This window comes from Triturus cristatus, chromosome 3_2 (assembly GCF_964204655.1).
Source record: "Triturus cristatus chromosome 3_2, aTriCri1.1, whole genome shotgun sequence".
Classification (NCBI taxonomy): Eukaryota; Metazoa; Chordata; class Amphibia; order Caudata; family Salamandridae; genus Triturus; species Triturus cristatus.
In genome coordinates this window covers 485,785,528-485,807,838 of record NC_140584.1, presented here as the reverse complement: position 1 = coordinate 485,807,838, position 22,311 = coordinate 485,785,528, and positions in this window count along the sequence as shown.

The following is a 22,311-nucleotide window of genomic DNA, read 5'->3' as shown; positions in this document are numbered from 1 at the left end:
ATATATTCGACCATATATATATATGGAAATCAACATTGTCCCATACTATACCATCAGGTATAGGAACTGCTGTAATGTTCACTGATGACAGGTCTCTTCTTTCACAATGTGATGATAGGTGCGGTGTCAGGATCACATTCATTTTTTGTGCCGCAGAGCTTTCTCGTAGATAAGTTTCATTAATGAGCATACTAAAACAATTACTAGGCCTATCCAGAAAAGAAAGAAACATATTCCTGTAGATACCCAGAACTCCACCCAAGGTGATACCAGGTAAGTCTTTTTCAGAAAGTTCAGAAAATCTTTAAATCGCTGTAGACGAGTGTTTCGGGTTCGCATGTATCTAATGAAAAGGTGTCAAAGTCAATAAAATAGCCAGATGCAGTTCGATCACTTTTCGGGATTTCTGTAGGTTTTGTGGAAACTGTAGCTTGCTCTTGTTGGGGCATGTTGACGTACATATCCGTGTTTGGTCAAATTGAAATTTATCTTTCAGTTGAGTTCTCATTTTCAACTTCAGTTTCAAGAGGAATGAGTTTCATTGCATTTTTGCTTAGTCCTTTATTCCGTGTAGGTGACCCTTCAAACGTGATGAGTCTTTCTGTTTGAACTTCTTGTAGAGTTGTGAGAGGAGGGTGTCTGTTACTTCAGAATCCACACGGCCTACTATTCAGTATCAGCCACATAGTGTGGTTTGATTAGGTCAATTGAAACAAATCTTTTCTCCTTTTTACCGGCAAGAGGTGGCAGAAGTACTGTTCTTGTTCCTTCAACTGCCGGGACAAGTACAGGCTTTCTGTATGATGGCCCAAATTCTTTTTTGTCCGCTATTTTTTTTCTGACCAGATCCCCAAATTTAGGGATCCAGACAGGTCTTGCCGTGACACTTTTTACTTCCCCAGTGGCGTTCTTCTTTATATTGACATTACTCTGTTGTGCCCTGGTTTCGTTCAGGTCCTGTAAACCAGCCAAAGGTTTATGGATGTCAAAAGGCTTCATAAGGAGTGACCATTCGTAGAGAGCTGCTTGGCTGTTTATTTACTGTCCTTTGTACTCCAAACAGGTGTTTTACCCAATTGCCACCAAAGCCTAATATTCTAGCTGTTAAAGACTAAAGAACTGTGGTTCAGTGCTCAGATGGGTAATGTGCATGTTCCTCACCAGACTGTGTATTACATTCTGGTGAGGAACATGCAAAGTGTGCATGACTGTTTGGCCAGCCCAAGACGGCTGGCTAAAACCACTCACCCCGTGCCACCAGCCCCGCCCGCCCGCCCCGCCCAATGCCAGCCCCAAACCTAAGAGAAATAAAATGATAATAATGAGGTTATTATCATTTTATTTTTCCTACTCTGAGAGTAGTCGGGTGACGCTCCTCCGCTTTAGTGGAGAAGCGGCCCCTGAACAGGAGTATGCGCCCAAAAGGAGATAACAATGTAGGTGATAATACATTTTCCACACATTTTCTGTTGAAATGTGACCAAGTAAAACCTTGCAGTATTTTTGCATATAAACGTCTGTAAATTTTCAGTTTTGCTGCTCGATATGGTGGGTTTCAGCATGCCAAGATCATCTAGACTCACTACTTGGGAGGTGTGATGGATTGTAGCTGCACAAGCAGACCATCCTAGATGAAGACTATGGTGGGTGTAGCTACTCTGCAAGGACAGAAGCGATTGAAAAGTAAATTGATTTATTCCAGAAAAGAGCCTACAATAAGCTTTCAAAAGAACTTACCCTTATTGACCAGATAATAGCTGCCGGCATCTGTTGGATCTTCTTTATGAATGGCTTGAGGCTATGTGTTTGTTGTAGTTGTAATTGTAAATTGTATTTATATAGCACTTACTAGCCCTGACGAGGCATTGAAGAGCTTAGCACTGTAGCACAGTACTCTGGAACCTGAGATTAGAGTTAATAGTTAGCATTTTCTTGTGAGTTTAGTAGAGATTAAAGTGGGGATAGAATGATGGGAATGGATTTGAAAAGGTGATGTAGTAAGTTGTTTTGTAAGTATTGGTCGTGTGTGCCTGTTAGTTGGGTGACATGGCTAAAAAGGAGGCTGAAGTTTGAGAAGGATGTTTGGGAGTTCAAAGTAGTCAGAAAGGTTTGGATGAGTGAGAGAGAGAGAAGTGATGAAACAAAGGTTGAAGGGAGTATTTTTCATATAACAAAACTGAAAATAACTTATACATACAAATATACACATGGCATTTCTCAATGTTTTAATAGCTGGCATAAAGCTCTTTATATATGCACCAATATGTGCATAGAATCAGCAATTACGACATGGTCTGATAGATATGTCTTGTGTGTTGTGTTATATAATGTTCCTGTTATGCAAATGTATCCATTGATAATAGGAAGTATATTTCAATGTACAATGACAAGTATGACAACAACCTCATCTCCATGCTGTGAGACGCATAGTTTGTCATGTTTGAGTATACATTTGTTGTACACTGCTGTATTGTGACTTTAGCTGTCATGTGGGAAGAGCCATCTCCTGACTAACTTTCTAAAGCCGAGATAGATGTCAGCTGTCAGGGGAAAATGCCTGAGATTGTTGATGATGGTTCTTGTCTGGTTGATAGCATTTATGCTGAGTGGGATGTCCTTGAAAGCCTGAGACGGACAATTATCTAACACTGAGTCAACTAGGCAGCTGCCTCAGCAGATTCTTCAATTTAGTGAAGTGAATATGGCAGAATCTGTTCTCTGACTGCAGATGTTATCTTGTGCTTCGTGATTGCTGCATGACTTCCTTGTGAGATTCTGATCTAGGGTTGTGTGTGATACATTCCGTCTATGTGTTTGATAATATTACGTCATAGGCTTGGTGGCTGTTAATATGTTCTTGATTTATACACTGAATGGATTTGAGCATATGGCAGAATGCTAGTCCTAAAATAAAGACTTTCATTAATGTGGACTTCTCAGCAGTGGCAGCTGGCAACCACAGAGAGTGGTGAAACGGGCAAATGGGTGGTGTGTGGGTGCATGCATGTAAGGCAACTATATATGAATTTTTTAAAAAAAGGAATAGTCACCTACCTTGCTTGCTACATGACACGTTCTCCTCGCTTTGGTCTGTTGTTCTTCTGTTCTTCTTCTCTGTCATCTCCAGGCTCCAGCAAACTCCCCTAACCAAGCCTCCCCTAAACAATCCTGGTGCTTCTCTCATGCTAGTAACCAGCATGAGAGAGGCAACAGAATTTAGAGAGAGTGGCCTTTCTCAGCGCTCTCAAGGGCACTGGAGGCGTGGGCTTTCTCTAATACAGCTGTCTAAGACAGCTGGTTTAAAGAGGTTTAAAACGTGCATGTCTGGTTGGCCATCACAAGACAGCCGGCCAAAGTGATATCCACACTTTGAAACTTAAGTGCACATCCCACCACTCCCCCCTGCCTGTGCTACATGTTTAAGTATTATTGCTGCTTGCATTGTAATAAGCAAAGAATGATTTTGCCATCCACTGTAACCTTTAACGGTAACTAGAAAATCTGCTTCAAGGTTGACCTTGTGCTAGTTCCATGCTGATGGAATTAATAAAACACAACACAGTACCTCTGTATGTTTCTTAATAAATTAACCCATTGTTTGTGTTCTGTCCTGTGTAAAAATGGAGGATCTGAGTGCAAGAGGCCACCACTTGCTCTATAAAGTCTAATAAACAAAAAGGGTATAAAACATTCTAGTAATTGAGGCAGGATAAGCAGACTGACCAGTTGCTGTGGAGAGATCCTGAAAACTGGGGCCCTGGTTTGATGCTTCATGGCATATAGGCTTGCATGGTGTTGGGAAGCTTTACATCACTCACTAAAAATGAAAGAATGGTTAGGAAACAGCGCTTACAACGCTGTTTCCACAACGCAGTGCTATTACAACGCGGCCGTTACAACGACCGCATTGTTAGTACGCAATACCTTTACATCGCAAGTCATTATAATGACTTGCTGTAGGGGGCGTAAAGGTATTGGATTTAAAATCCAACACTTTCCCTGCTGTTGTGCAAGCTGGAGTAGGAATAGTAAATAATACTATTCCTAAATCCAGCGTGCCTCCTACAGCAAGTCGTTGTAATGACTTGCGATGTAAAGCTATTGCGTACTAACAACACGGTCATTGTAATGATCGCGTTTTAATAGCATACGATGTATTTGCATGGTTTGTATCATGCTATATTCCATTGAAAAAGCACGCACTTGAACTTTTTAAAGGTCAATCAAATTCATTCACTTATTCCTCTATGTTTTTGCCTTACATTTTGGTGCAACAAGTCCATGTTAAAATTAATTAATTTTGTCATATGATTCATATGGCAGAAAAACATTTTTCAACGTTTATCTCAGAAATTTCAAGTTGTATAAAAACTTAAAAAATAATGGAAACCAACTCACCAAAACGTGAATTGTTCTCTCTCAGTTTGCTCTGATGATGCATGATCTTTGTCCCACTAAACACAGTAGTGTAGAGATTTTCCCCTCCAATCCCTTCTGGAAGTGCAGAACCAAGGTACACTCAGTGCAGGATTTCTCTGTCAGTAGACTATCTCCTTCTTTGGAAATCCCTCCCTAAATTCCCCAATGTAGGATCTCCTTTCTGTCCCACTAGTAATGAATCTCCTTTTCACATAGATACCCTGTAAAGCATTTGCATCAGCCACCAGCTAGAAGGAATTGCAGGCGGATAAAATAGATTAGACCTGGCATGCTATGGCAAAGCTGTGCCTGGAGCCAAATTCTGGAACAAAGACACACTCCCTGTAGTTCAGATGTGATTGTCTTAGCTAGAAGAGGTCTTCATAGTGGAATAGTAGGATTTAAAGGTATTGGCTGAACCAAAGGTTGTTTCAGGATTGAGGTACCATGACGATCCTGATGTGATGTTCCAGTGCTGAAATAGTACTGCCGATCCAGGGCCGAAGTGCACTAATAATACTTTGTTTGATGTCCTAGTACTTTAATAGCTAGAATGTTTCATAAGAGTGCTGGCGGTAAAGAGAGTACATGTACTCGTCATGTATATAACAGAGCTCTCTGAGAGGTTAACCTTCTTCAAATAGCAAGGGTTGTTGTAGTTAGCAACCGGGGTGTCTTCACAGAGGTTTACACAAACCCCCAAGTATGTGGAGTAGCACAAAGTTCTCTTGGTCAGGATTGAGGCACAGCGGCCTAGCTGTGTGTGTGCTCCAGCACGGCAAGATGCAGCCATGTTTGTAGGCACACTGGCAGGACTGTGTGCTCTCTACTGGACTCATAAAGGATACTGATCATCAGAATTGGGTCTGTTGGCAGAGCAGTGTGTGAGCTTCAATAATAACCAGGATAGGAGAGTTTCTAGGAGCTCTACACAGGTGATTAATGATGATAAGGCAATTATTGCAATGCCTCTAACTGTTGTCACCTGCTAAGAAATTATCTGAGCTAACCCAGGGAGTCCACAATAGCGGGGACTCTGGAGGTATTCAATTCAGCGTTCATGCTTATCTGTGTTGATGGCTGCCAAGAGGCTAACAAAACTAAGGGCCTGATTAAGATGTTGGAAAGACTTATTTGGAGCCCAGTGGTGCTTAAAAAGGGTCTTAATAAAACGGTTGAGGTTGTTTTACACTATCCTAGAGAAATCTTCTGCCCTGTTTGGCTTCTCAGGCTGTGACAGAATTCCCCTTAATAGGGTAGAGTGGAAAACAGCTGGAGACTTCTTTAAGTTCTCCAACTATGCTCCCACAACACACTTACCAGAAAAGCACTACAGATACAAGTCAAACATTTCTTGAAGTATTTTCTCCCTCCTTTCATATCTTGGGCTGAACTGCAGACTTACTCTTAGGAAAATGCAGTTACCCGGAGTGCGAGAAGGTCCAAATCAAGTCTAAGAATATGGTACAAAAGTGTTAACTAAATACCACTGAAAACTCATGAAAAAAAAATGTCTTAACCCAGTGTAAAATATTACATTGTCACTTAGAGGTTTTCTTGGAGGCCAGTTCCCATTCGTGGAGACATTCTCAGAGCAGTATCTGATTAAGGGCTTATTACAACTATGGCGGTCCTATGAACCGCCATAGCCGCAATGGCGGTGAGGGCACCACCGCACCGGTGGTCTGAACATCCTATTACGAGTTTGGAGGTCAGACTGCCAAAGGACCACTGCAACCGCCGGGGATCCGTGATCCCTCGGCAGTGTTTCAGCAGTGTGAAGCCGCAATATGCTGGTGGTGCCTCTCCGGCACCACCAAGCATATTACGTGTTTCCTCACCGACCTCCTTTTCATGGCGGTGAGCCCGCCATGAAAAGGATGTGGTGAGGAAATGAAGGGGGCATGCAAGGTGCATATTATGCCCTTGCCCTGTATGCATTAACCCTTCCTGCATGGCATGGACTGCACAACTTTGTGCAGTCCATGCCGTGCAGGAACGTTCTTTGACATTCCCATTGTGGTGGCTTTCTATGGCTCAGATGTGAGCCTTAGAAACGCACCGCTGAGGGAACGCCAGACCAGGATTAAACTCCTAATCTGGCGGGTGGTGTGCAGACAGCTTTGGTGGGCTCGCAGTGAGGCTCTAGCGTAGCTGCCTTCTACGCGACTGCCAGTGTCGTAATAAGGCCCTAAGTCTCAAAATATATCAATTTTCAGGCTGTAAAGCCTCGAATTTAAAACAGCTTCTAAGGTTTACAAATGGCTGTTGACTTTTTTCCTGTGGATGTTCTCTCTTTTCTGCTCTGTTAGGACATGGGGAGATTCTGCTAAGATTCTAAAGAAAAGCGGGGTCCACCGACTGTGCTTGCTGCCAGTGGCCTGTTGGTAGGTCCGCAGCAGAGGAGAAGTGCAGTTCATTGCGCCTAGATGCCTCATCTGCTGAGCTTAGATTTTCTTCAGCCACAGGGAAAGTGTGCTTTAATTAGATGAAGTTAAGTTACAATTTAACCCTTCACAAAATCAAATTTTGTAATGGATATCATAAATACCAAATCCAATGTGGATGTTCCATACAAATGCTTCTTTACCTTCTTAAAAGGTCTAAATTAAAGATATCACACAACATCCAAAAACATATGCTCTTAATTCATTTAGTGGTTAAATTACTCATGGTCTTTAGTCGATGTTTCTTTAATAAAAAGAGTTATATAAAAAAAAAAATTACTCATGTTCTTATCTGGATCTGTGCACACATGGACTACCTTCTCAATACAAATATAAGGTTTGGCAGTGGAAGGAAATGTAAACTTATGTTTTCAAAACGCACTTTTAAAGTTACACTGTGACTAGTACAAGAATCTATCCAACTGCAAATATTATGCATTTTAATGGTGCACCTTTTTCATAAGATACATTTTAACTGCATACTTGCCAGTCCATGATTAAATACACCAAAGTTTCCATGGCAGCTGTAAATAGAGTGAACGTGCAGGCCATCACAACAGAAACACATGGTTCTGAGTACCACTCACTGGAGAGCAAAGCAGCAGCTATGCAAAGAAGATGAGGTAACACTCAGTGAATGGCATTCCCCAAAGGCAGCCAAGACAGAAAGTACATTTTGTTCACTCAGAATTCTTTTTCAACAGATTTGAGAAGAACAGCATGGAACTTGGTGTACCCTCCTCCATGTGTTCAGTTATTTCCCACCAACTTTTTCGATACTGAGCTGTCACTCCACCTATTACTACAAAGGATTCTTCAACTTCAATCGTTTCAATAGTTTCCTGACCTTTGAAGATAGATGCTGCAATGTATATGATGTCAGGTTAGGAGTAGGAGAACTATTTTTATCTAGGGTTAGTCCATGGCAGCAGCTATGATCAATTCCAGGATTCCATTAGGAGAGGGGTGTCCAGCGTAGGTCCAGGCAGGTTGCATCATGTCAGGTTCTCGGGTTAGCCACATTGGATACATTTACATACCAGGACGCCAATTCACAACGGCATCCTTTGTGAACTGGCTCCAAAACATCTAAAATGGAAATAAAATGTTAAAATTCACAGAATATTCGGACACTGTCCTCTTTGTACTTTTCCAAATAGGGGGTCTGACGTTTAAAGGCCGATTCACGGAGGCATGCAAGAATAGCCCACAAATGCTACTTCCTGTACTTATAAATGCTTTTGTGAATTGACTCCAATGAATCTAAATGGAACATATACCTGTCCTTTGGTTATTCTGAACGGCTGGCTTGGATTTGGCCATCCTGTACCTTCTTTGAATATCCCTGGAATAGGATCTTATAATGAAATATATCTGAGAACCTTTCAAGCAGACTACAAAAGCAACACAAGACGTTGTTACATTTACTGGTAGACTGTAAGCAATTGGGTGTTGCAAGAGGCCTAAGCAAATTTACTTGTTCTGATCTCCATGTTGATGTGCTTGAATTCTGGAAACTTTTCAATGCATTCCTATCAGTTTTCTATAGGAGTTGGTCTAGGGATAATGCATTTTTGTCAGGTGCAATGCAATCTGCATCTGGCGGGAATTTTTCAATTTTCCAATATTTTACTTTGAGAGGATTATAAGCCTAATAAATCATGGTGAATAACGGTTCATATACGCTTATTAAACCCTCAAAATAAGATTACCGGAAGTAAAGGGTGGAAGTACCGTAAACAGAGATACCGATTGCAGCCAGTGTTTTCACCCCTAATGCTGACCATCACAAATTAAAGTCAGCAGAATGGGGAATAACACGGCAGACCTGAAATTATTGAGTTAAAAAATGCAGGTTTTCCAGATTCTGGGGACTTTTACACTCACATTTACCACCTGATCTAACTAGGTGGCAAATGTGAATTTTAGAGGGCACTGTGAGTTATTATGGGGTTGTGGGTCGGCAAATGTGAATTTTAGAGGGCACTGCATGTTAATGTGGGGTTTGTGGGTGGGCAAATGTGAATTTTAGAGATCACTGCAAGTTGCTGTGAGGTTGGTAAGTGGCGCATGCTCAATGACTGCTGGATGTAGCATTGAATGCTCTCCTCATGGTGTAGGAGCTGGTCAAGTTGGCAATGGGCTTCTTCTCTGCCCTCTGCCTCCCTGAAGTCGTGTTTTACTGGATGTGGTTTTGCCCCCAGTAAAACTGGGCTCCATTTTCTTGCCCCTGGTAATTTCAGGTATGGCAACACAAACAAGCCAGAATTGTAACAGCGGAGTGCAGGGCAGTCCCTTTTATAGGACGAATTCCCTCACCCACCCGTAGGTGGCATGCTTCATCATCGGGAACCTCCTCGCACTGTAAACCTAGTCGCAGTGTGGGCTAAAAGGCCGCGGAGAAGTCAACAAGGATGAAGGCCACGGTCTCGCCTCTGTCAAGGAGGGCGTAGATGTCGTCTGTTGCTGTGAGGAGTGTGGTTTTGGTGCTGTGGTTCCTCCTGAAGCCTGATTGGGAGGAGTTGAGGATGTTGTTTGCTTCAATGAAGAGGGCGAGTTGGCTGTTGACAGCCTTTTCCATGACTTTGGCCAGATAAGAAAGTAGGAAGATTGGTCTGAAATTCTTGAGGTCAGTGGGGTCCGCTGAGGGTTTTTTAGGAGAGGGTTGATCTCGGCGTGATTCCAGTCGTCGGGGAAGGAGGCGGTCTCGCAGGAGAGGTTGATGACATGTTCCTCTAACTCAAGGCCACATTGATCCTTTTAATGCCTTGCAGGACATTTTGAGACATTATGTATGATGCCTGAGTGACTTCCTTTGGAGATGGCTCATTTCTTTTGTATTCTTTACTCCTGGCCATTGTTCTATGACTTTAACGTCTTCTGTGTAGCAGTTGAGGGGCATATTAGGGGAGACATGGAGTTAATCCTTTCATGTTTTTTTTTGTTTGTTTTTTCTGGAGTTTTACATAGCCCGCACTCGACCCGAAGGTATCAGAGTGCTTTACATGAGCACCAGTTGAGTTACAGACGGACACATTCATTTTATTAGGCACGGGGAGATTAAGGGGCATATTATCAAGGGCATTATCGCCGCTTTAGCTGCACTTTCTGCCGATAAAGCGGCAATATTTTTATTGCCCCATTAGCAAGCCTGCGCTAACATGCGTTAGCGCAAGGTTTTCGGCGTCAGCTGACAGTTTTTCTATCGCCTTGCATGCCAGCGATAATTATCGCTAATGACATGCAAGGTAGGCATTACTCACCTAAATTTCACGGTAACAGTCGCTAACACCACTTCGCTGTATTATCTAACAGGACCCGCAATAAGAAAATTTGCGCTAAACACCGATGAACGCAGGATTTTTACACCTGCTAGAAACCTGACTAAAGGTGCTGATACATGGAGGTACATAAGGCAAAGTAGCCAAGATCTCCATCAGGAGACCCACAATCATCAAAGAGGTGCACAAAGTCACAACGTCAGTGTGTCCAAGTCACTGGAGTTGGCGTGATTCCTTCAACTTAATCACAGACATGATTGTGACAGATTGTTTACCTCCCTGTGTGACAGCAGGAGGTACTCGTCTAACATTGCAGTTAGTGCCCACTATATGTCCTGTGCATGTGGACAGCAGTACGTGATGATTTTGTCACGCGGCCACCCGGGTTTGCATGCACTCCATGGGTCAAAAGATGCATTAGCTGCAATATAAATGCCGCTAACGCATCCATTTCCGCTGAAGCAAAGGTATCACAGGAATACTTATCGCCGGTTTGCGATCGTTTGCGCGTCCTTTCCCAGACAGTATCGCATGTTACCAATGTGTTGATAATACGTCGAAAACAATGCGAAAACTATCCTGGAAAGGATGCGATATAAAAAATGCCGAAACTTGGGGTTGGCGATCATTATCGCCATTACTAGATAATATGCATCTGAGTGATTTGCCCAGAATCACAGGATGTTGAGCGTCCCTGCCAAGACTCGAACCCGGTTCACCAGCTTCGAGGTCGACCGTTCTAACTGTTATGCCACATTCTCTCCTCATCCACATCTAGGGGTCAAAGGGTATGTGATTTGACGTCCACTACTACTAGCTTTTTAGTGAATTGATACCCATGCTCCTAATGAGCCATTTAGGTTTATTTCTTACATTTGTCAAAATTAAAATAGTTGTAACCTAAAGCAATAAATCTGAGGTGGTGTTCTTGTATTTTGGTTACATATCTTCATTGCAAACACCTGCTCTCTGGTCGTGACTTTCCTATGCCTACCTCAGTCTGTTAGGCTTCACAGTAGCATGTTGTGTGCCCAGTGTTGGGAGACACTACTTGTGGGCACAGTACTAATAGTGCTGTTAAACAACTACTCATGTCATATATGCAACGAGACGAATCTATGAATTGTACTTGCCACAGCAACGGAAAATCCAAGATCTTCAACCTGACACATTAACATTCGTACAAACAAACCTCAGTCAAATGCTCACCGGTCAAGCTTGACAAAACCATCCAGTGTACATTTTTTACAGAAAACTCACACAATACATTTTTTGTCAGCATCAGACCATTGCCAAAATAGATCTAAATACAACACATTGTCTTGTTTCTGTTTGAACAAAGAGGTGAAGTGTCTGATCAAAGTCATTATTATTCAATTCCAAAATCAAAAAAAATAAACCTTCTCACTTTCATGTGATTACCAGCCGTCCAAAGGTTATATTTACTTCCTCTCGTTGTACATGAATTCTGTTTGGTACATTAGTTAACTGTTCAATGCAATCCTCAACCTGTGGAACATTGAAAATCCTCTTAACAGACCTTAATATTGTAATTGTGGTTATTTTACACCTCTTTCGTGCTTTGTTTACTTGAGTTTGCTCAAATATTTAAGTGGACATTTGTGAAACACCTAGTGAACCTCCCACTCTCTAATTATCCTCCAACAATAACTTGTCATGCCTTTTGTGGCTTTGTCTTCAGCAAATTTAGGCTTCTTCACTCACTCAAGTGCTCCCCTCGAGCAACCTGGCCTGCGCTTATGATAGCACTCCTTCAACAGGACTCTCTTCTGAACCAACAGGAATAGCTGATAATTGTAACTCCCGAGTCTATTGACACACATTTCTTTTAAAAGAAACCATCATGTTCTTTTTTTTTTATTAAATCTTTTTATTGATTTTATGATTTTAGTTCAGCAGTAACATAAATAAACAGTGTTACATGGTTTGCAGTGTATGCCTTTAGGTCACTTACAGCAGTTCTTTTAACAACAAAATCTTTACAAGTAATTAGTTGGGCACGCATGCATGACAGAACCAATTTAATTGCACCAGGTCGGTAATCATCATTCAGAGTCTGGTCTTGTGAGGAAGCCCACAACCCGCCATGGACAGGCAGTAACCTTGAGTTTCTGGAGTGGTGTAGAGAACCATGGTAAACTGTATTTTTAACCGGGGGGGGGGGGCGGGTGGAGGAATTAGTACTTGGAGCCAAGTTGGAGTACCTCCCCCGAAGAAACCATCACGTTCTTGCTAAGCACTTTTGATATTTAACATCACTTTTGGAGAAACATTGTTTTGTTCATGTTCCATGGGCTCCTAGGCATAATCTCAATATGCTTTGTCACCCACTTCATGAGTTTTCCATTTTATAAAGCTGTTCATGTTGACAAATCATGACTCCTAAATGTAATTTCATTTTTTTGTCCTGATAAAAGTGCATTTTAAATTTCTAAAGACAGATACATGTTGTCATATTTTAGGTAAAATAGTGCAATAGTTTATTAGCTCAAAAAATAAAACTATGGTAGACTACATTTACTGACAGTTGCCCCCTTACTGCTCCTTTATGTTTAGCCACTCCTCTTTCACACTTACAAAACCATTTTATTTATTTCTGACATCCAATTTACGTACTTTGTTTAGCTTGAGTTACATTAAATGTATGTAAAACTGCAAATCTGTAAACCAAGAAACTTTTGTGAACTTACATTTTTAGTGTTTTCCAGTGATTCATTTAAAATCAGATAATTTCAGACCTAAAAGCAGTCTTTCTGGTCCATAAGTATAAAATAATATTCCTCAACTATGTGCAATATTGTTAATAGTATGCGTTCTTTAAGTATCTGCCTTTTGCCAATCTTCTGACAGTGGTTTGACCATCAGCAATCTCTATCATCAATATATTAAAGAACCACTGTATTCATTCTTATTATGCATCCTATTTTGTACATTGCAACGTGAATCAGACTATGAAAGGTCAGACAGTTAAAACATCCCATTCACTATACCAGAGCTTCTTCCTATGTAGTTCCTGTCTCCTCCTGCACTGCCAAGTAAGGATTCTTGTGCAAGAGTCCTTTCTAGAGAAAATTTTGAATCCATATTATATTCAATTGTCTGAATTCCAAATTTGACTTTAAAAATTATTTTAAAACATCTGAAAATGGGAACAATTAAGCTACGCTGAAGTGATCAAGGCAAGAGAGCAGGTAGGAAATCAATTAGATTAGCCATTAGAACACTTTAAACTTTCTGTAGAGAAAGACTCAGTAGCATTTGTGTGGGCACTGAGAATATTCCCTAGTGGCGTTGACCCTGGGTAATTATAGTTAGATCAGCTGTTCCACAGGAAAAGCTTTTTTGTGTTGGTAACAACTTTAGCCTCGTTTGACGAATCTCCATGAAGCTTTCTAAAAAGGTGCTACTTTTGGACTAGTTTGTGCATGGAAAGGGTGATCCATCAAGCGGGAGATGAGAAAAAAGGGGGGGGTCCCAAAACGCAAAATCCACATGCATTTTTCAGAGACTTTTTTAGGCAGTACTACAGCAAAAACTGCTGAATGGAATTACACCAACTTTTGCAGGAAGCTAGATCTTGGTCCGTAGATGAGCTTTTTGTGATTTGGTGTAAATCCGTTCAGTAGTTTTTTTTAAATTAAGGGTAAAAAATATTTGTATATCTTGACAGTTGGGTCACAGGAGTGCCAATCTGAAAACAGAGCGTTCTGACTGTCCATGGGAGCTTTATTTCCCTTGGGTTAATTGGGAGCGAGTGCTCTGCCTGCCTGCCTGCCAGCAACATCAGGAAAATATTGCTGCCAGCCATTACAGGACTCAGGGACTTAGTCAACAAAAAGTGATAGAAGGTGAATAGTGATAAAAGGCGGAAGGGTATGGATACCCTCCTCCCCTAGGCCCATGTGGAGACCCAGAGGGCCAAAATACATAAAGAATTGGCAATTTTTGCCACAATCCCACTGAACTCCCGAGGGATCAAAAAACGATTGCCAGTCAGGCTGCATTTTTCAATCATAGGCCCCAGGCAATTATGGGCCCTAGGGTCCCCATGCCCAGGGACTCAAAGTATATGAGAGGGGGCAAGGGCCCTTCCCCAGACCGCTTCCAGCCCCGGGGACCTCATCCCGTGGGGCCCAATTTAATAAATCAGGGGAGGGGGGCTGTGAGCCTCCTCCAGGATCCATTAGAGGCCCTGGGGAGCCCACCTGTGGAAATTTAGCTTGCAAACTGAACATTATCTGCGCCATCTTGCCTCTCCCCAGCGCCACGCACAGCGAATGCACGGCCGCCATTTTAGGCACCCCACTCTCTCCCCGCTCATTCTCGATCACCAGCGCTTCCCCCTGGCGCTGCGAACATCCCCCCGCGCGCCGGCCACCCCCGCTCTCTCATACACGGGTCATAAACCCTCTCCTTCTGCGCGACCCTGCTACGGAACCACATCCGACCGACATCCCATACATGGTCATGCCTCTCCTTTGATAACCCCCTTCCTCTGCGCCCCATTGTCTGAACTGGTCCCAGGCCATCACCTAGCCCTGCGGATGCAGTTTATTGCCCCTACTGTAAGGGAAACACCCCACATCAAAGGGATTACAGTAGATCAAAGCCCCTACTCCCTGAGACCCGACCGGTCACACACACCCCCAGGAATTGGCGGAATACCCTGCTGCGCAATAGCCATCTCCTACTGTGGGTGGGGTGGGAACTTCTACTGTATCTATGTGTGGGATCGGATCTGAACCAGGGCTTCAGGGGATATTCCCCCATACATCAAGGGAATCTCAAGAATGTACTATGTGTAATAAAGCAATAAACCAGTGTATAAGAGACCAGGTCTCAGAGATGCAGTTAGAGCACCTCGTGACGATACCTTGCTGTCTGATCTGATGTGTTCTGCTCCGACGGAATAAAACTTTGTTTCCTGCCTTCCAGTCTCCGGCGCCTGCCTCTTTTATTGGTAAATTATCGAGTGGTATGAGAGGCGATTACCGCCGGGCAAATACTTGAAAGGTTATCGACTGAAACTGCCGCTACCATTTAACAATTGGCGTCCCAAACGTGGGGCCCATCAGCGACACGTGGATCCAGTGGGAGAGGTCCCGACGACAGAGTGAACGACTGCAACGATCGGGAGAGCTCCTGCCCAATAGACCCTCGTCTGGCAGCCGATCATCCGAACTTCACTGGTTCCGAGCAGACCTCTCTCGAGTGATCTACGGTCCTGACTGGGAACCATCAGGAGTGCCGCGGCAAATACGGAGAGTAGAGGACGATCGGGCGCTGGAGGCGGAAGACGAGAAACTGTCCACGCGGTCCGGGTAAGGTCGTGATACACGACAAATGGCGAAATAATTGATTGATTGTCCGAAACTTTTTGAATACTAGTATTGCTCATTGATTGTGCTCATTGATTGTTCTCTTTGAGATATTCGCTGTCTACAAACGGGGAGGAGTAGAAATACTCTCTCTCTCTCCCTTTGCAGATAGTGAAGGGTAGGTAACGCAGACTTTTGTCCCCGTTGAAACCCGTCGTGCCTATCTTTATCTCCCCACTGATTGATTGTCCGAACATTGATTGTTTTGAAGAATAGTGCTCTTTGAGATATTCTCTGTTTGCAAATAACGTAGAATAGAAATATTCTGTCTAGTCTTTGCAAATAGTGAAGGGTAGGTAATGCTGACTTTTGTCCCCGTTGAAACCCGTCATGCCTATCTTTATCTCCCATTGATTGATTGATTGATTGATTGTCCGAACACTAGTTGTTCGATATTGGTTCTTTGGAGGTATTCTCTGCTTACAAATAACGAAGAATAGAGATATTCTGTCTAGTCTTTGCAAGCAGTGAAAAGATAGGTAGTGCTGACTTTTGTCCCCGTTGAAACCCGTCATGCCTATCTTCTCCCCACTGATTGGTAGTTGGTTCTGCCCGGACCGCTTATTAGAGGTGAACCATCCGGCTCCACTGGAGGGCACCCCTAATAAGGACATGTTCACTAAATATGGACTAGTCGCCGTAGCTTATACCAAGCTATGGCATAAATATACAAAGAAGGACCCCGAGAGTCAGTGGCCACTGATGGGATCCTTCGACGACCATAAGATAGAAGTGCTAGAAATAGCCCTGCGTAGCAATAAGACCACGCCTACTATGCTTGACAGTATTGGCATGTGGCGCAAAGAAGCAACGCAACGGAAAAAGAGGGAAGAAGTAAAAGCAGAAAAGGAATTACGAAAGGCAGCTCACCTTGCCGCTAGAAAGTTAGAAGAAGAAATAAAGGAGAGAAGGGAAACTAAATTAAGACAGGAGCCCGAAACATCAGGACAGTACGCTGTTAGGACCCCTTCTTTGCTCTACCCTGAGTTGTCCTCCAAGCAGCGAACGAATGACGAATTACTGTTAGGTCCCCCGATCATTTACATGCCCCCTCCATATGCACCCTCCCAGTCAGTAGTGCAACACCCACAACCCCCGAACACGAGCGAAAGCAGTACAGGGGCCTCGGCCCTCACGGCCTCCGCGCCGGCCGAGCCTCCTGCGCTGAACACAACGTCGGCTATAACGTTAGACGACCTAGAGATGAGAAAGAAAGAGTCCACCAGAATGAATCGATTAACGAAGGATGAACGAGCAGGAATTGATAAGATAGTAGGGACACTGGTGGAGCGAAAGGAAAGTGAGGAGTATATAACAGACGTGTACAACTCGTATGCCGACAGCCGCAGACGACACTTTGTCGTACGGCTCTGTTATCACGCCCTGAATGCATATGAGGATAGATACCACGATGAAGGTCCCGAAGGCTTAGCGGCCCTATATAGGAAGGTAGACATCGGAGAAGAAAGAGAGGGCGACGTGACGAACCTCTTTACTCGTACACTCGAGGTCTACCGACACCTTAGAGAACATAGGCAGACCACCAAAGCAGAAACCCCCATAGCGACTAAGCCCCAGGAAGGAAGGGCTGAGGCCATGATGCCCATCAAAGAAGCTGCCCCCTACTGGGTCCCCCCACGAGGTCAGGGAACGCATGACGACATCAACCACCAAGATGCGAAGGGGAGGGTTGTATATAACTGGGTCTACCAGCCGTGGGACCGGCAAGATATTTTGACCTTTAGAAAAACTCTACCCGACTTGAGAAAGAACCCGACTGCCTTCTACACTGAACTGGGTACAGCCTTAGGTTCTACGATTATGACTTTAGCAGATATCGACTTGTTCTTTGGGCTATGTCTGCCGGCTGATGTGTGGAAACAAATCCGGAAAGTTGACCACGCTGAGCCGTTCGGATATACCTGGGTACAACTCGATACCATAGATAAGCAGCGAGAACCAGGACAGAAACCCCCAAAAGCCATATTAGAGCTCCCAGACAAGATTGTACTAAAACTGAAGACTCTAATCCCAGAAAGAAAGGTAGACTGGTCGATAGTAACGGCTTGCCGCCAGAAACCCCAGGAGGATGTGTCTGAATACTTCTCCCGATTCGAGACTGTGTTTTCCGATTACAGTGGCCAAGACATGACCACCGCAACCGGACATCACCTCTTTGTCCAGAATTATGTGAAGGGTCTGTCACAAGAAATTTCCCAGAAACTACAGACCAGCGAGAGTAGTTGGGCAGCCTCCAAACCCGCAGCAATTCTCCAGATGGCCCAATACTACGAAAATCAGAAAAACGAGAACGATAGGGCATCAGAGAAGAAGAAAAAGGAACTGAAGGAGAGGGTAATGATAGCACAGTTGCAAGGGGTGACCATAGGAAGGGAACCCCCGAAAGAGAATTACCACCCAACCGCCCCTAGAAAGCTACCCCCTAGAGACCATACACCTGCACCCTACAACGGACGGAGAGACTTAGATGGGAACCAATGTGCGTTCTGTAGAGGGTTCGGACACTGGAAATCCCAGTGCCCGGTCCTTCTGGAACTAAAGAAAAATAGGGATCCCAGAGACACAGCATATGACCCCAGAAACAGAGGACAGGGACGAGGGCACACGAACGACGCAACCAACGTCAGGCCAGGCAAACCAAACACCTTTGACCGCCCCCGACAAAACCAGTGTCAGCAGTCCGACTATGAAAGCACCCATGACTTCGCATAGGACCGCCAGGGGCAAGGGAGGGATCCAGTCGAACTCCGTGTTGACCAGCAAGGCCCTTACGTCACTGCTAAGGTCTTGGGCACAAAATCTCCATTCCTGGTAGACACTGGGGCGACACGTAGTGCGTTATCCAAACGACTGATCCCTAGGGCACCCTTGTCTGGCTCACATGTAACCTCAATAGGCTTCGATGGAACGCCCTCCACTAACCCCTTATCAGCACCAATCTCCTTTGACTTAGAAGATAACACCACTGACACGACCTTTCTGCTCTCCTCCAACACCCCCGATGCTATTATGGGACTTGATTTGCTAAAACATTTTCGAGCTACCATCAGATGCTCCCCAGACGGAGTTCGAGTCATCCTACACGATAACCCAGATCTGTCCAGACCCTGTCACACACGGCGTATGCTCTCTATAACCGATGCTGACATGTCCCTACTCGACACATTACCTTCACATCTATGGGCTAAAACCGACTCAGATGTAGGGCGCATGGTGATTGACCCAGTACATATAACCGTCCGACCAGACGCAGTACTCCCAAAGCTTCCACAGTATCGGATATCACCCGAAGGCGAGAAGGCATTGGTGGAAATCATCGAGTCCCTAGTCGAGGCAGGAGTGGTAGAAGAAGTAGTCAGTAATGTTTGCAACAGCCCTATCCTACCCATTGTAAAGAAGCAAGGCGAGGGAGATGAGAAAGCCTACCGTTTCATTGTTGATTTACGAGAGGTTAACAAAGTAGTTGTACCCCAGTACCCCGTGGTCTCAGACATCACCACCATCCTCACCCTGATTCCATCCACTGCCACCACCTTTACTGTTATTGATCTCAAAAACGCCTTCTTCTCCATCCCCATCCACCCAGACAGCCGTTACCTCTTCGGCTTCACCCTAAAAGCTTGTTCATACAGATTCTGTAGGGCACCCCAAGGCTACACTGAGAGTCCCAGCATTTATAGCCAAGCCCTCAAGAGACAGCTAGATGCAGTCCAACTACCCGATGGAGTGGTGTTGATACAGTACGTCGATGACATTCTTTTGGCGGCCGACACCACTCCACTTGCCATCACAGCCACCATTCACCTCCTCCGCTTCCTTGCGGAGAACGGTCACAAGGTCTCCAGAAAGAAATTGCAATTCTGCCAGCCCCAAGTAACGTATCTAGGCCACCTACTATCCAGGGACGGGAGGAAACTTACCCCTGACCGAATTCAGACCATTCTAGAAACCCCTGTTCCCAAAACTCAGAAGCAAGTGCGGTCCCTAGTGGGCCTCACCTCCTTTTGTCGACAGTGGTTGCCAAATTTCAGTCTTATCGTAAAACCTCTGCTTTCCCTGCTGGCTAAAGATACCCCCTTCCCCCTCCCCTGGACACCCGAATGTCAATCCTCCTTCAAAGAATTACGAGACGCCCTCTGCTCGGCCCCAGTCCTAGGAACCCCAGACTACACTAAACCTTTCTCCCTCTACACCCACGAAAGGGAGGGATGTGCGTTGTCTGTCCTAACCCAGTCCATAGGCCCTAAGCAACGCCCTTGTGCCTACTTCTCTGCCACTCTTGACCCCGTAGCCAGAGCTTTGCCCGCCTGCCTTCGAGCAGTAGCCGCCGCTGCTGTCTCTATCCGGCAAAGTGAGGGGATCGTGCTCTCGAACCCCCTCACAGTATTGGTACCCCATGCTGTTGATACCCTCTTGAACCAAACCAAGACTCAACACCTGACTAGCGCACGACTGACTGGTTATGAACTGACTCTGCTTGCACCCCACATCACATTGAAACGATGCACCACTCTGAATCCAGCTACTCTACTACCTCTCCCTGACGCTGACCCCAATGCATCCCCTATACATGATTGCGTGACCCTCACCGACGAACAAACCAAGAGTAGGGTTGACCTCCGGGATACTGCCTTCCCGGACCCTGACGGAGAACTGTGGGTGGATGGCTCATGCATCAAGCTCCCCGATGGCACCACCTCAGCTGCCTATGCAGTCACCACAGCTCGAACAGTTGTTGAGACAGCCCGCATCACACAGCGATCCGCACAGGCGGCGGAACTAATTGCCCTCACACGAGCCTGCATCCTGGCAGCAGGGACAACCGCAAACATTTACACAGACAGTCAGTACGCCTTTGGGGTAGTTCACCACTTTGGGCTCTTATGGAAAGAGAGGGGATTCTTGACTTCTCATGGCACACCCATCCTGCATGGAGATCTAGTCTCTGCCCTGACCGAAGCAGTCCTCCTCCCCACACGGTTAGCTGTGATCAAATGCCAGGCACACAAGAAGGTGACAGACATTATAGGACAGGGAAATGCACTAGCTGACATTACTGCCCGAACCACAGCCGAGAATAGGTCCACGACCCGCATGTACGTGACCAGGTCACAAACTGAGAAATGGAAGGATGCTAGGGAAACGATTAGGGATATCCAACTAGCCAGCACACCACACGAATTAACTGAATGGGCCCGGGTGGGATTGAAGGACGATGACGGTTGTTGGCGAACTAAAGACTCAAACAAATGGTTGCTACCCGACTCATACTTGATCCCCATGCTGACCATGGCACACTCCCCCGCACACATAGGGTCTGCCCCCATGATCGAACTCATCTCCAAAGTCTGGCACAACGACAGAATACCAGACTCAGCCAAACGTCTGGTCCAACAATGCCTAGTATGCCTCCAACACAACCCTGGGAAAGGAACTGCTGTACCCCGGGGAGGGTTTGGGGTCCCCAATCACCCCTTTGAAGTCCTACAAATGGACTATGTCCAGCTAGAAAGGTGCCAAGGTTTAAAGTATGTACTTGTCGTTGTGTGTGCCTTCAGCAAGTGGGTGGAAGCCTACCCAACCCATGACAACACCGCTATGACTACCGCAAAAGTACTACTGAAGGAATTCTTCCCCCGATACGGCCTTTGTCGAATTTTGTGGAGCGACAACGGCCCCCACTTCGTAGCCGAAGTTATCCAACTCATCTTAAAGGGGTTGGGTGTAAAACAGAAATTCCATGCGGTCTTCCATCCCCAATCTGCAGGCCTGGTTGAGCGACACAATGCCACATTGAAGCTTAAGATAGCAAAAATAGTCGCCACCACAGGACTAAGATGGCCAGACGCTCTCCCACTAGCATTGCTATCAATGCGTTCCACCCCCACCAAACACCACTTAACCCCCTACGAGGTCGTCTTTGGGCGGCCCATGAACCTTTGGACTGCACCAAAACCAACATCCATCCACGACGTCCCGGACGTCCTCATGTCTGACTATTTGTATAACCTAACTAAGACGTTGTCTGTTATCCATCAGCAGGTGCTGCACGCCATTCCCGATGTTTCCAGGGGCCCGGGACACGACATCCAACCCGGTGACTTCGTCTTAGTGTGTAACTTCCAGCGCACCAAGAGTCTGGAGCCCCGGTGGACGGGCCCCCTGCAAGTCCTGATCACCACCCGAACAGCTCTTCGAGTGGAGGGGAAACGCAATTGGCTGCATGCACACCACTGCAAGAAGGTATCACCGACCCTGACAACCACGGACAACATCACCGCCCAAGAGGAACTTCTGGACAAAGACCGACCATCCCTGAGCCGCTGCCCGGATACAGAGACACTTGAATTGATTGAATATCCCGATCCCACTGTGCCATCCAAAGAAGGGTATAACTTGCGACGAAAGGAGAGAACTTCGGCTAAGCAGACCACAGGCTGAGTGGAAATCTCAGAGCGGTAGCCTAGTCACCTCAAAGGCCACCAGGAGAGAAACTAAAACAAAGTCTGTGGTTCTGCCCGCTACCGAGTCTCTTGAAGGTGATGGAAGCGCCCGACATGAAGATGATGGAAGCAACCGGACGTCCGAAGATCCACTACAAAAACCCAAAGACTGACCGAACGCACAGCTTTAAGACAATAGCACTTTTTATTACCCTTCTCTTTTGCCTTCTCCTCGTGGTCACCTTCTGGATCATGGAGGAGAGCACACCCGCTCATAAGACATTGCTGACCACCGTTCAAC